The 15,644-nt window shown below is 35.8% G+C and overlaps 1 long non-coding RNA gene across 7 annotated transcripts in view; it reads right to left on the reverse strand.

The window, feature by feature from the left end:
- The window catches only part of LOC143680606 (uncharacterized), a 218,510-nt gene that overhangs the window by 108,617 nt on the left and 94,249 nt on the right, over positions 1–15,644 (reverse strand). Inside the window, exon 3 of one of the 7 annotated variants that reach the window (XR_013174082.1) lies at positions 8,818–8,918. The exons of the other annotated variants lie outside the window; for them this stretch is intronic. This is a non-coding gene — a long non-coding RNA (uncharacterized LOC143680606). The remainder of the gene's footprint in view (positions 1–8,817; positions 8,919–15,644) is intronic. 7 annotated transcript variants of the gene reach the window in all.

Consider the following 15,644-nt stretch of genomic DNA (forward strand, 5'->3'; position numbering starts at 1 on the left):
ACGCAGAAAACTAAGACCTTTGGTATAAGAAATTTTTAAATATTTAAATAAATGGAAGGACATTTCATGATCATGGATTGGAAGACCAAATATTGTTAAAATGCCAATTCTACCCAAATTTATTTACAGATTCTATGCAATCACAATCAAAATTCTGACAGCCTGCTTTGCCGAAATGGAAAAACTAATCATCAAATTTATTTTACAGGGTAAGGAGCCCTGAATAGCCAAAACCTTCTTGAAAAAGAAGAATGACGTTAGAAGTCTCATGCTTCCTGACATTAAAAAATATTACAAAGTTACAGTTGTCAAAATAACATGGTACCGGCATAAACATAGATATAATGACCAATGAAATCAAATTGAGGATCCAAAAATAGATTCTCAATTGATTTTTTCTTAATTTACTTTCTACTATTTTCATATTTATTTATTTGTTTATTTTTTTGCATGGGCAGGCACTGGGAATTGAACCTGGGTCTCCAGCATGACAGGCGAGAATTCTCCCATAAGCCACCATGGTACCACCCTCAATAGATTTTTGACAAGGCCAACATGTCCACTCAACTGGGAAAGACTAGTCTCTTCAACAAATGGTGTAGGGAAAACTGGATATCCATGCAAAAGATTGAAAAATGACTTTTATTTCACACCATAAACAAAAATTAACTCAAAATGGACCAAAGATTTAAATATAAGAATCAGGACTAGGGACTTCCTGGAAGATGGCGGCTTAGTAAGACGCGCGGATCTTAGTTTCTTCTCCAGGACACCTACTAGGGGAGTAGAAACGATACAGAAAGCGCCCAAAGCCACAACAGAGATAAAAAAGACAGCGTACCCCATCCTGGAACGGCTGGCTGGCTGAGAGAAGCAGCTCGGGTGAGATCGCCGAGGCGCGCGGGCCTTACCGGGCGGGGTGGCAAGCGGCCGGAGTTACTCCCTTCCCCCTTCCCGGGCCGGCTGGGAGAATTGGAGAGGCGGTCCCCTGAAACCAAGGCGACTGGCGCCCACACCACGCGCAGCCCCCGGACCAACTGAGAGAATTGGATCGGAAATCCCCAGCCCGCGGAGAACGGTGACGGGTGGGGGAGGCCCCTTCCAAACCCGTGACTCCCGGGGAACGTGCACTCTCTCGGGCGGGCCACTGCCGCTGGCGCCCTCCCGCCACGCTTGTTGCCCAGGGCCGACTAGGAAATTCGGACGGGCTCTTTCCCTGGCTGCGGCGACCAGCAACCCTCCCTGTGTTCGGACCGAGGGCCGGCTCAAGCCGCTTCGGCTAGTGAACCCCCAGGACGGCGAGAGTTTTCTAAAGTTTAAGGTCCCACAGCACCTTTTACTGGTGGGACCCGCAGACAAACGTGTGCCACGAGCGCCACCTACTGGGCAGGATAAGAAAAACAGAACCCAGAGATTTCACAGAAAAATATTACAACCTTGCTGGGTCCAACACCAAGAGAAATCTGAATAAATGCCCAGACGCCAGCAGCAGAAGATAACTGTCCACGCTCAAAAGATTGAGAATATGGCCCAGTCAAAGGAACAAACCAATAGCTCAAATGAGACACAAGAGCTGAGACAACTAATCCTGAATATACGAACAGAAATGGAAAACCTCTTCAAAAATGAAATCGATAAATTGAGGGAGGACATGAAGAGGACATGGGCTGAACATAAAGAAGAAATAGAAAAACTGAAAAAACAAATCGCAGAACTTATGGAAGTGAAGGATAAAGTAGCAAACATAGAAAAAATAATGGATAGCTACAATGATAGATTTAAAGAGACAGAAGATAGAATTAGTGATTTGGAGGATGGAACATCTGAATTCCAAAAAGAAACAGAAACTATTGGGAAAAGAATGGAAAAATTTGAACAGGGCATCAGGGAACTCAAGGACAATATGAACCGCACAAATATACGTGTTGTGGGTGTCCCAGAAGGAGAAGAGAAGGGAAAAGGAGGAGAAAAACTAATGGAAGAAATTTTCACTGAAAATTTCCCAACTCTTATGAAAGACCTAAAATTACAGATCCAAGAAGTGCAGCGCACCCCAAAGAGATTAGACCCAAATAGGCGTTCTCCAAGACACTTACTAGTTAGAATGTCAGAGGTCAAAGAGAAAGAGAAGATCTTGAAAGCAGCAAGAGAAAAACAATCCATTACATACAAGGGAAACCCAATAAGACTTTGTGTAGATTTCTCAGCAGAAACCATGGAAGCTAGAAGACAGTGGGATGATATTTTTAAAATACTAAAAGAGAAAAACTGCCAACCAAGACTCCTATATCCAGCAAAATTATCCTTCAAAAATGAGGGAGAAATTAAAACATTCTCAGACAAAAAGTCACTGAAAGAATTTGTGACCAAGAGACCAGCTCTGCAAGAAATACTAAAGGGAGCACTAGAGTCAGATACAAAAAGACAGAAGAGAGAGATATGGAAAAGAGTGTAGAAAGAAGGAAAATCAGATATGATATATATAATACAAAAGGCAAAATGTTAGAGGAAAATATTATCCAAACAGTAATAACACTAAATGTCAATGGACTGAATTCCCCAATCAAAAGACATAGATTGGCAGAATGGATTAAAAAACAGGATCCTTCCATATGCTGTCTACAGGAAACACATCTTAGACCCAAAGATAAACATAGGTTGAAAGTGAAAGGTTGGGAAAAGATATTTCATGCAAATAACAACCAGAAAAGAGCAGGAGTGGCTATACTAATATCCAACAAATTAGACTTCAAATGTAAAACAGTTAAAAGAGACAAAGAAGGACACTATATACTAATAAAAGGAACAATTAAACAAGAAGACATAACAATCATAAATATTTACGCACCAAATCAGAATGCCCCAAAATACGTGAGGAACATACTGCAAACACTGAAAAGGGAAATAGACTCATATACCATAATAGTTGGAGACTTCAACTCACCACTCTCATCAAGGGACAGAACATCTAGACAGAGGATCAACAAAGAAATAGAGAATCTGAATATTACTATAAATGAACTAGACTTAATAGACATTTATAGGACATTACATCCCACAACAGCAGGATACACCTTTTTCTCAAGTGCTCATGGATCATTCTCAAAGATAGACCATATGCTGGGTCACAAAGCAAGTCTTAACAAATTTAAAAAGATTGAAATCTTACACAACACTTTCTCAGACCATAAAGGAATGATGTTGGAAATCAATAATAGGCAGAGTGCCAGAAAATTCACAAATACGTGGAGGCTCAACAACACACTCCTAAACAACGACTGGGTCAAAGAAGAAATTGCTAGAGAAATTAGCAAATACCTCGAGGCGAATGAAAATGAAAACACAACATATCAAAACTTATGGGACGCAGCAAAGGCAGTGCTAAGAGGGAAATTTATTGCTCTAAATGCCTATATCAGAAAAGAAGAAAAGGCAAAAATTCAGGAATTAACTATCCATTTGGAAGAACTGGAGAAAGAACAGCAAGCTAACCCCAAAGCAAGCAAAAGGAAAGAAATAACAAAGATTAGAGCACAAATAAATGAAATTGAAAACATGAAAACAATAGAGAAAATCAATAAGGCCAGAAGTTGGTTCTATGAGAAAATCAATAAGATTGATGGGCCCTTAGCAAGATTGACAAAAAGAAGAAGAGAGAGGATGCAAATAAATAAGATCAGAAATGGAAGAGGAGACATAACTACTGACCTCACAGAAATAAAGGAGGTAATAACAGGATACTATGAACAACTTTACGCTAATAAATACAACAATTTAGAGGAAATGGACGGGTTCCTGGAAAGACATGAACAACCAACCTTGACTCAAGAAGACATAGATGACCTCAACAAACCAATCACAAGTAAAGAAATTGAATTAGTCATTCAAAAGCTTCCTAAAAAGAAAAGTCCAGGACCAGATGGCTTCACATGTGAATTCTACCAAACGTTCCAGAAAGAATTAGTACCAATTCTCTTCAAACTCTTCAAAAAAATCGAAGTGGAGGGAAAACTACCTAATTCATTCTATGAAGCCAACATCACCCTCATACCAAAACCAGGCAAAGATATTACAAAAAAAGAAAACTACAGACCAATCTCTCTAATGAATACAGATGCAAAAATCCTCAATAAAATTCTAGCAAATCGTATCCAACAACACATTAAAAGAATTATACATCATGACCAAGTAGGATTCATCCCAGGTATGCAAGGATGGTTCAACATAAGAAAATCAATTAATGTAATACACCATATCAACAAATCAAAGCAGAAAAATCACATGATCATCTCAATTGATGCAGAGAAGGCATTCGACAAGATTCAACATCCTTTCCTGTTGAAAACACTTCAAAAGATAGGAATACAAGGGAACTTCCTAAAAATGATAGAGGGAATATATGAAAAACCCACAGCTAATATCATCCTCAATGGGGAAAAATTGAAAACTTTCCCCCTAAGATCAGGAACAAGACAAGGATGTCCACTATCACCACTATTATTCAACATTGTGTTGGAGGTTCTAGCCAGAGCAATTAGACAAGAAAAAGAAATACAAGGCATCAAAATTGGAAAGGAAGAAGTAAAACTATCACTGTTTGCAGACGATATGATACTATACGTCGAAAACCCGGAAAAATCCACAACAAAACTACTAGAGCTAATAAATGAGTACAGCAAAGTAGCAGGTTACAAGATCAACATTCAAAAATCTGTAGCATTTCTATACACTAGTAAGGAACAAGCTGAGGGGGAAATCAAGAAACGAATCCCATTTACAATTGCAACTAAAAGAATAAAATACCTAGGAATAAATTTAACTAAAGAGACAAAAAACCTATATAAAGAAAACTACAAAAAACTGCTAAAAGAAATCACAGAAGACCTAAATAGATGGAAGGGCATACCGTGTTCATGGATTGGAAGACTAAATATAGTTAAGATGTCAATCCTACCTAAATTGATTTACAGATTCAATGCAATACCAATCAAAATCCCAACAACTTATTTTTCAGAAATAGAAAAACCAATAAGCAAATTTATCTGGAAGGGCAGGGTGCCCCGAATTGCTAAAAACATCTTGAGGAAAAAAAACGAAGCTGGAGGTCTCGCGCTGCCTGACTTTAAGGCATATTATGAAGCCACAGTGGTCAAAACAGCATGGTATTGGCATAAAGATAGATATATCGACCAATGGAATCGAATAGAGTGCTCAGATATAGACCCTCTCATCTATGGACATTTGATCTTTGATAAGGCAGTCAAGCCAACTCACCTGGGACAGAGCAGTCTCTTCAATAAATGGTGCCTAGAGAACTGGATATCCATATGCAAAAGAATGAAAGAAGACCCATCTCTCACACCCTATACAAAAGTTAACTCAAAATGGATCAAAGATCTAAACATTAGGTCTAAGACCATAAAACAGTTAGAGGAAAATGTAGGGAGATATCTTATGGATCTTACAACTGGAGGCGATTTTATGGACCTTAAACCTAAAGCAAGAGCACTGAAGAAGGAAATAAATAAATGGGAACTCCTCAAAATTAAACACTTTTGTGCATCAAAGAACTTCATCAAGAAAGTAGAAAGACAGCCTTCACAATGGGAGACAATATTTGGAAATGATATATCAGATAAAGGTCTAGTATCCAGAATTTATAAAGAGATTGTTCATCTCAACAACAAAAAGACAGCCAACCCAATTACAAAATGGGAAAAAGACTTGAACAGACACCTCTCAGAAGAGGAAATACGGATGGCCAAGAGGCACATGAAGAGATGCTCAATGTCCCTGGCCATTAGAGAAATGCAAATCAAAACCACAATGAGATATCATCTCACACCCACCAGAATGGCCATTATCAACAAAACAGAAAATGACAAGTGCTGGAGAGGATGCGGTGAAAGAGGCACACTTATCCACTGTTGGTGGGAATGTCAAAGGGTGCAACCACTGTGGAAGGCAGTTTGGCGGTTCCTCAAAAAGCTGAATATAGAATTGCCATACGACCCAGCAATACCATTGCTAGGTATCTACTCAAAGGACTTAAGGGCAAAGACACAAATGGACATTTGCACACCAATGTTTATAGCAGCATTATTTACAATTGCAAAGAGATGGAAACAGCCAAAATCTCCATCAACAGAAGAGTGGCTAAACAAACTGTGGTATATACATACGATGGAATATTATGCAGCTTTAAGACAAGATAAACTTATGAACCATGTAATAACATGGATGGACCTAGAGAATATTATGCTGAGTGAATCCAGCCAAAAACTAAAGGACAAATACTGTATGGTCCCACTGATGTGAACGGACATTCGAGAATAAACTTGAAATATGTCATTGGTAACAGAGTTCAGCAGGAGTTAGAAACAGGGTAAGACAATGGGTAATTGAAGCTGAAGGGATACAGACTGTGCAACAGGACTAGATACAAAAACTCAAAAATGGACAGCACAATAATACCTAATTGTAAAGTAATCATGTTAAAACACTGAATGAAGCTGCATCTGAGCTATAGGTTTTTGTTTTGTTTTGTGTTGTTTTGTTTTGATTTTACTATTATTACTTTTATTTTTTTCTCTATATTAACATTCTATATCTTTTTCGGTTATGTTGCTAGTTCTTCTAAACCAATGCAAATGTACTAAGAAATGATGATCATGCATCTATGTGATGATGTTAAGAATTAATGATTGCATGTGTAGAATGGTATGATCTCTAAATGTTGGGTTAATTTCTTTTTTTCCGTTAATTAAAAAAAAAAAAAAAAAGAGAAGGGATAATTGGAGATGAAGGGATACAGACTGTACAACGGGACTGGATATAAAAACTCAGAAATGGACAGCACAATACTACCCAATTGTAATGCAATTATGTTAAAACACTGAATGAAGCTGCATGTGAGGTATAGGTTTTTTGTTTTTGTTTTTTTTGTTTTTTTTTTCTTTCTATTATTGTTTTAATTCTTATTCTGTTGTCTTTTTATTTCTTTTTCTAAATCGATGCAAATGTACTAAGAAATGATGAATATGCAACTATGTGATGTTATTAAGAATTACTGATTGTACATGTAGATTGAAATGATTTCTAATTGTTTTGTTAATTCTTTTTTTAATTAATAAAAAAAAAAAAAAGAATCAGGACTATAAAATTCCTATAAGAAAATGAAGGGGAGCATCTTCAAGATCTTGAGTTAGGCAATGGTTTCTTAGACTTTACACCCAAAGCACAGGCAGCAAATGAAAAAATAGATAAACTGGACCTCATCAAAATTCAAAACTTCTGTACATCAGAAGAGTTTGTCAAGAAAGTGAAAAGACCACCTAATCAATGGTGTAAAATATTTGGAAACTACATATCCAGTAAGGGTTTAATATCCAGAATATATAAAGAAGTTATACAACTCAAAATAAAAAGTCAAGCAACCAAATTTAAAAACAGATAAAAGACATGAATAGACATTTCTCCAAAGAGGAAATACAAGCAACTAAAAAACACATGAAAAGATACTCAACATCACTAGCTATTAGGGAAATGCTGTATTTAATGCATGATTATTTTGTAAACTCACAATTTCTGTAATAAAAAACAAAAAAGAAGTTTATGAAATGATAGTGAGATATCATTTCACACCTACTAGAATGGCCATTATTAAACAGGAAACTACAAATAGGTGTTGGAGAGGCTGTGGAGAAATAGGAACACTCATTTATTGCTTGTGAGAATGTAAAATGGTGCAACCACTGTGGAAAACGTTTGGCACTTCCTCAGGAAGTTAAGTATAGAATTACCCTATGATCAAGCAATCCCACTGCCTGGTATAAACCCAGAAAAACTGAAAACAGGGACATGAATAGATATTTTCACACCAAGGTTCACAATTATTCACAATTGCCAAAAGACAGGAGCCACCCAAGTGTCCACCAACTGAGGAATGGAAAAACAAAATGTGATACGTGCACACAATGGAATATTATTCAGCTGTAAAAAGAAAAGCATGTGATAACATGGATGAAAATTGAGAACATTATGTTGAGTGAAATAAGCCAGACACAAAGGAACAAATATTGTATGCTTTAATTTTTATGAACTAATTATAATAAGCAAAATAAAAATTTTGTGTGTAGAATATAGGTTACCAGGAAATAGTTTGGGGATAAAGAATGGGGATTTGATAGTTAACTTGTACAGAATCTCTGTTTAGGCTGATGGTAAAGGTATGGAAATTGTTAGTGGTGATGGTAGCACATTATTGTGAGTGTAATCAACAGCACTGAACTGTATAGGTGAATGTGGTTCAAAGAGGAAACTTTAGGATGTATATATTATTAGAATAAATATTTTAAAATAAAATATAGCACTATACAATACAGGAAACCCATTTGTAGAGAATGGACTGTAGTTTTTCATTGCAATAATAAGAATACCCTTTCATGAATTATAAAAAATGTACAATATTAATAAAAGGTGGTAATAATAGGGTGGTATATGGGGAAAATCACCTAATGTAAATAATGGACAATAGAACTATTTTAATAATCGTTCATCAACTGTAACAAAAATAACTACTGTTTATGTATTATTTATTTTTAAAAAGTACTATCATTAATAGTGACAAATGTTCCTCACCAATGCAAGATAGTGGTGGTGGAATATTGTATGGGAATCCGTATTTAATGCATGATCGTTTTGTAAACTCACAACTTCCGTAATAAAAAACAAAAAAGAAATTTATCAGCTGAGATAGTTTCCTAGACACATGTTAAAGGCAAAATAAGGAAAAAGAATGATGTGGTATGAACTCACTCTTATCCAAATGGTTCCCTTGGGAATGGATTACTTTCGGCATTAGCCTTCCTTCTTTGAGGTCGGTTTCCAGAGGTTTATCTCCCTGGCCTCCATCATTCCTACAGTAATGCAGAATTTTTTAAAGTTTTCAACTTTCTTAGCTTCTTAGAAAGTGTAATGTCTACCCATCATCTGACCCTTTTCCCTCTGGATTTGTGCATGAAGCAGATGTAGTGCTAAATAACTAACTCATTTATTAATTAATCAGTGATCCATTGTTGGTACTCTCCAGTGTTCTAAATCACAAGTTGTAGGGTCTGCATGTAAATGGTCACATTTTTTCTTCACTAAGTAGCATTAATGAAAGGAATATCTTATTTAAGAAAAGCATTCGTGTCTAACAAATTCAATAACCAAGTCAGGACAATACTAATTATAGAAGGAAAGACTGAAAAGGATTATAATCTTTAAGCTTGATTTAAAAAAAAAAGAAAAAAAAACCCTAAAACACTATGGAGTGTTCTGTAAATTATTAAAAATCCCTTTTAAGGAAGTCAAACTCAAATTAGCTATTTCAGTCCTCTATTAGCCTTCTTTTTCATTCCTTCACAGAAACACACACACACACACACACACACACACACAGAGAGACAACATATTTTTCCCATAATGTGAACAAAACTCCTTTTGGAGTATTTCCCCCTCCATTTATTGAAGTATTTATAAATCATTATTTTGCATCATAAGGAATATTCTCAAAGTGAACAAACCCATGTACTGGGGAGCCAGATCAAAAGAACAGCAGTCACCAGAACCCCCAGAAACTCCTTTTTGCATCATCCAGGTATAACCCCTTACCAAGGGGAACAATGATTCTAACTTCTAACACCATAGACCATGTTAATGGATTGTTACAATTGATATTAGGGTAAAGGTTCAATATGTACCGTTTTGTTTCTTGCTTCTTTCGTTCAACATTATGTTGTGCGTTATCCATGTTGATATTATACAACTGGAGTTTGACGACTGTTGCTGCTATTTAGTACTCCATTGTATACATAGAACATGAATGTATTTATCCATTCTGCTGTTGATGGACATTTGGCGTATTTTTCAGTTTTGGCTATCCTCATCCTTGTCAACTCATTTTGGTGGCTGTAGAGGATGTTCCCAATGAGGTTTTCATTTGGATTTCCCAGATGAATTAATGATTTCAGCTCCTTTTGATATTTTTATTGGCCATTTGGATCTATATTTTGATGTTCCTATTCAACTCGTTTGCCCAATTTATATTAGATTTTCTGCCTTTTTATTTTACAGATTTGTAGGTATTTATATATTCTGGATATGAGTCCTTTAATGGCTGTACATATTACAAGTATATTTTTCCACTTTGTGGCTTGTCTTTTCACTCTTAATGGTATGTCTTGATGACCAAGTTTCTTAATTTTAACAACCATTGTAGGTTCTTGGTGCTTTTCTAGGCTCTAGCCCCTACCTAAGAGGGTTAAATTCATAATGGATTCCCAGGATAGGGAGAATATATTTGAAATTGCATAAGAATCTTAAAATCTAAGGGCTTCCTGTGCTTCACAAAAATGGCAATAATCTTCATTCTGTATGTCTCTCCTAGACCTCCAAGCAGCTAGGTTCTCTCTCAAAGGACAAAGTTGGTTGTAAGCAAGGGTTTTACAATTCAAGGTGCTGAAGTTATTAAATGTAATCCCAGGCCAAGCCAAAGCAGATCTTAACTAAAAATTCACAAAACACATAAGAATGTGTTCTGTGACATTGTCACAATCAAGGTTCTTAAATGGGAGATAGGAGAGGAAAATGAGATCATACCTAGTCAAACATACTCAGAGGCAGAATTATCCAACCGAAGTACTAACTCAAGGAGAACCTCTATCTTCCCCAAGATCAGCAATGTACTCTGAAATGCCCACTCTCCCTCATTCCTCAAATTAAGTTATTTTATTTTCCTTGGATTCTCCAAGTCTTGCATCCTCTAAGAATGTGCCCCCACCCCTCCTTTTTCAGCTAAATTGAATAGTATTATTTTTCTTCACTCAAACATGCTTAGTTAATATAAATTTGGGCAAATGCTAAAGGGAAAAACAAAATTTTAACAGCTTAATATGTCAAGGAAAAGGCTAAATCATGGGTAACACTTCTGTTTCCTGAACTTCCTGTAATGCCCTATGACAAGCCCTAGGAAATCTTACCACTCAGATATTTGGAAGGTTAGCCTATGGCAATGAGTTGTAGCCCCCTCAATGAATCTAAGTTCCTTTGACATCCTGGAAAACCATAAAGAAAGATGGAAGCTAGTGAACAAGCCTGTTACAAGTGGTTCCCCAGGAAGCAGTCGGGGATGGAGATATGTATGCAGTAAGTTTATTAGGAAATCTCTTGGAATTAACACTTGTGACAGAAGGATAGGGAGTAGGAGAACAGATGGAAATTTTAGGCTGAAGTACTTTTACAACAAAAGGCCTCAGCTGATCCCAGTGGCAGCTCTGAAGCTAGAATGTTCCTTAAGAATTTTTCTCCTTGGGTCTAGGGAGAAGGCCTTTAAATACCCAGTCATTGGACACAGGCTATCCCTGGAAGAAGGACTGATCTCGTATGAAATAATTTTGAGGGGAGGCTGACAGATAAAGACTTTCAGCTAACATAACTTCCAGCAGCTAAGGAAAGAAGTCCTTCCACCTAAAAGAGGAGGTGGGGAGGTGGAGGCTGGGTCATGCAACAAAGAATCTACTACAAATTCTTTCCATATATAAAACACATTTTCTAAGGAAATTAGTAAGCTACCATTTGCCAAAGTTATGAAATTGAATTTCTTCATTACACAATGGTGAAAAAAAAAATGTCAAGGGGGTAACTAGGAACCAAATCTCTTCTTATTATAATGCAAACTATCTTAGTTATAAATAAGGTATAATTAAAGTAACCAATAATTAAAAGCTCAAATTTTCAAGTACTTGTGTCTTTATACTCCTATGTACTTTAAACTTAGAGTTTCTCTCAAGTGTCTCTGCAAGCCCCCATGGGAGACTTTGCATGTAAGTAGGCTCATATGACGGCCTCCTTGTCAAAGCATTCTGCTGTTGCCTCCCTTACCGATGTCCTGCCCTACCAAGCCCAAAAGTCCATATGGTAGATTTTTGAAACTCAAGGTGCTGGACCTGCATCATAAAATGAGGGAAAGAGAAAGTTCATCTTTCCCTCTCTGTGCTGCATTTTGATATTTGGGCCCTACAAAGCAGCACGGGTTGGCCCAAATTGCCTTAAAATCTTTCTGGAAAACGGTTCCTACAGATTTGGTCCATAATACCCCTCTATAAAATGGCTAAAAGCTAGTTCATCAGGCCAAGTAGAATGGTAGATACCATGCCTTCCCCTGGCCATCTCTGTCCACTGTGATTTTTACCCTTACACAAAATGCAATCTCTGCCTACTAAGCAAAAACCTATACTCATATCAACTCATGCAAACAGATAATTGCAGAGGTCACAGATCCACTGTCTTCACACACTGCCAGATTATGAATCTCAGTTTGGGCTCACCAAGGGACCCTGCCATAATATGAGCAGAATCTTTCAAGATGTTTATGGTTTAACATATTTGAAATATGCAATCATTTTCAGCATTGATTGACCATTAACTCTGTGTCAAAAATCATTTTAAGTGCTTTATATATATTGCTCAGTTAATCCTCATCAATGTTGTAATCAGGTAGGTACTATTATTATCCCTATTTTACAGATGAGGAAACTAAGCACATGGAGACTAACTTTCCCAGGGTATATGATTACCAAGTAACAGAGCTGAGATAAAAATCTAGACATTCTGGTTCTTGAGCCCACATTATTAACCATGATGCTATACTGTCTCCTTAAGTGATCTAAAAGGCTTACTTGTCAAAAAGTTGGTAAAAGCACAGAATCATTTTATTTTAAAAATTACACTTAAAACAATTTGTTTGTTTGTTTCAAGTCAAGACATGAATTTCCATTTATTTGTCAATCATTTCTCGTAAGATTAGGGCCTTTCTTTTGAATCTGGATCCACTGATTGAAAGTTCAAGTTTTCACTTTTGTATTAATCACACTCACAAACCACACAATATATTGTATATTGTCTATGATTTGTCACTTCCTGGTTTAAGTGGATAAGGAGCTTAAAGACAGTGATGAAGCAACTAACATGTGGAATTTTAGATTTCTATGATTTTTTTTTTCAATCTTTTCAGTTTCAGTCTTTTTCTAATTTAACAGCAATATTTTAGCCATTTATATGTATCAAGTCCTTCCAGTTGATTTCTTCAATATCTCATCACTTTATATAATATTTAATTAAATCATGTAAACAAGTAAATAGTACAACTGTCATAAATAGGTAAAGGAACAAAAAAACCCTGACTCTTGATATGTACATAACTAAATTTGTGGGAGCTGAAGTATACATAATAAAGACATAATAAAGAGTAGCCTTCTAGCTGCAGACTTGGTTGAGCTGTGGGTGTTAGTCAATACGCTTTATGGAAAGCCTAGAGAGTCAGTTAAAGAGAGATGAAGGGAGTTTATTCTATGTTTAGAAGCCACAGCATGATATTCCCAAGAAAAATCCCATTTAACAAAGATCTTCACAAATGTTCTAAATTTGAGAGTCCAAAACATTTTAAAGATCTTCTGACCTTGGCTTATCAGCACAGCAGGTAATACTTTTATTGCCCTTGCTCTTAAGGATGTAATGTATAATAAAATGATTTCCAAATGTCAATACTAAATACTTGCTGAGCATTGAAACTCCCAAGACACTAGGATCATGGACTTCCCGAGAATGAATTATAAACTACATTTCGCTTCCTGAGGAGTATAAGTTGGGATGGGCTTATCATGAAATTGAGTATTACATTCATCTATTGAGATTGAGAAAGAGTATAGAATCTCCTTATTGGTAGATCTCACCTTCAAAATAAGTAGGGTCCAGGTAATGGCTTAGATATATTGCTTAAAGAAAGAAAATAAATGTAATGAACTTTTAGTATCAATTTAACTCACATGACTTGTGATCCTGATGTAGGCAGACCTATGAACCACCTTTTAGATAACAAGAATCTCAGGAGTTATCCTGACTGTTTCAACAAGTTTCTGAGCCAATCTGAGATACAATGTCACATCTGTGATATATGGTATAGTGTTCTACAGATAATAATAATAATAGCTACAAAGTATTTAAAGTTTATTATATACAGTCACTAGTCGAAGTCTTTACATATATTATCTCATTTAAATATCAGAAAAACCTTGTGAGGGAAGTACAACAATTAACTCCATTTTACAGATGAAGAACTGAGGCAATTAAGATATTTTCCCAAGGTCATGCAACTTATAGGTAACAAAGATGGAATCTGATAGTATGACCCTAGGGTATTGCTCTCAAATACCATGCAAGTAGAAGGTGCTCAATAAATGTGTTATTCATAATGGTAATGGCGATTCTTCTCCTTATTGGATAAGAGTAGCTTTTATAACATTCTAACAGAACTTCAGAGAGGCTAAATACCCACTTGAGCTTAATGTTCTATCTGTATCTTTCATTAAAATGACTGGAGATATTTATGCATCCTGCTGCTAGTAGGAGAAGTAGAGAGTAGAATTTCAGTAGGGGATTTAAACTAGGAATGCTATTTTAAGAAATATGTGCACTTCCATTTGTCATTCCTTAGGTGTTTCCATGTGAGAATTTATAGTAAAAATACAATGAATTTGTGTGTCTAGCAAAGGAGAACTTATAAAACTGTGGCCAAGTCCACAGTCAGGCTTCAAGGAATTGATCTTGGAATGGAATTGATGGCAACAGTTAACATGAAAAGATACGAAAGCATGCTGAAAACTCAGGAACATGAAAATTTTAGTAGTGGAGTAGTAGAAAATTCATTGAAAGATGTTTCTACACTCTCTTCTGAGAGAAAGAAACAAAGAAAATAGGCACTGCATTCTAGCTGCAGTTTGATTAAACTCTTTCATAAATGCTAATGAATGCTTTTTCTGAATCTATGAATGATCGTATTATTTTTTACCTTTCTTTTGTCAGCATCGTCAATTATGTTGATTGGTTTCAAATGGTAAAGAAATCTTGCCTTTCTGGAATAAATTCAACTTGGTTGTGACATATTGTGCTTTTTTGTACCACTAGATTTGATTTGGTCTTATTTCATTTAGTATATTTGCTTATGTATTTATGAGTTTTTTGTTTCTAACAGTGTTTGTCAGATTTTGGCATCAAGGTAATGCTGGCCTCATTCTCTGGAAAGGTTTATGTGAGACTGGTTTTATTTCTACTTTAAACGTTTGAATAATTCACTGGTAAAGCAATTGTTGTCTTAAGTGCTCCATGTCAGAAGATATTTTAAAGTATGAATTCAGCTTCCTTCACAAATAGAGGACTTACCAGATTTCCAGTTTCTTCTTGTGTTGCTTTGTAACTAACTCATAATTTTAAAAATATCTATTCATTTCATCTAAATTTTCAAATACATAAATATATAGGGATAAAGTTATTAGTAATATTCTTAAATAATTTATTTATTAACCAGAGGAATTATGGAGATGCCTCGTCCCTGTTTTATTCTTGATCTGCGTAGTTAAGGCCTTCTCTCTTTTTTTTTTCTTAAGATTTTTTCTTCATGCATTTATCAATTTTATTCATTGTTTCATGTTTTGGTTTTGTCAGCCATCTCCATTAAATGCTGCCTATCCCAGTTTTACTAATTTCTGCTACTATCTTTATTATTTATTTCCATATTTTCTACTTTGGTTTAATTTGTTATACTT

Source organism: Tamandua tetradactyla, chromosome 4, assembly GCF_023851605.1.
Source record: "Tamandua tetradactyla isolate mTamTet1 chromosome 4, mTamTet1.pri, whole genome shotgun sequence".
Lineage (NCBI taxonomy): Eukaryota > Metazoa > Chordata > Mammalia > Pilosa > Myrmecophagidae > Tamandua > Tamandua tetradactyla.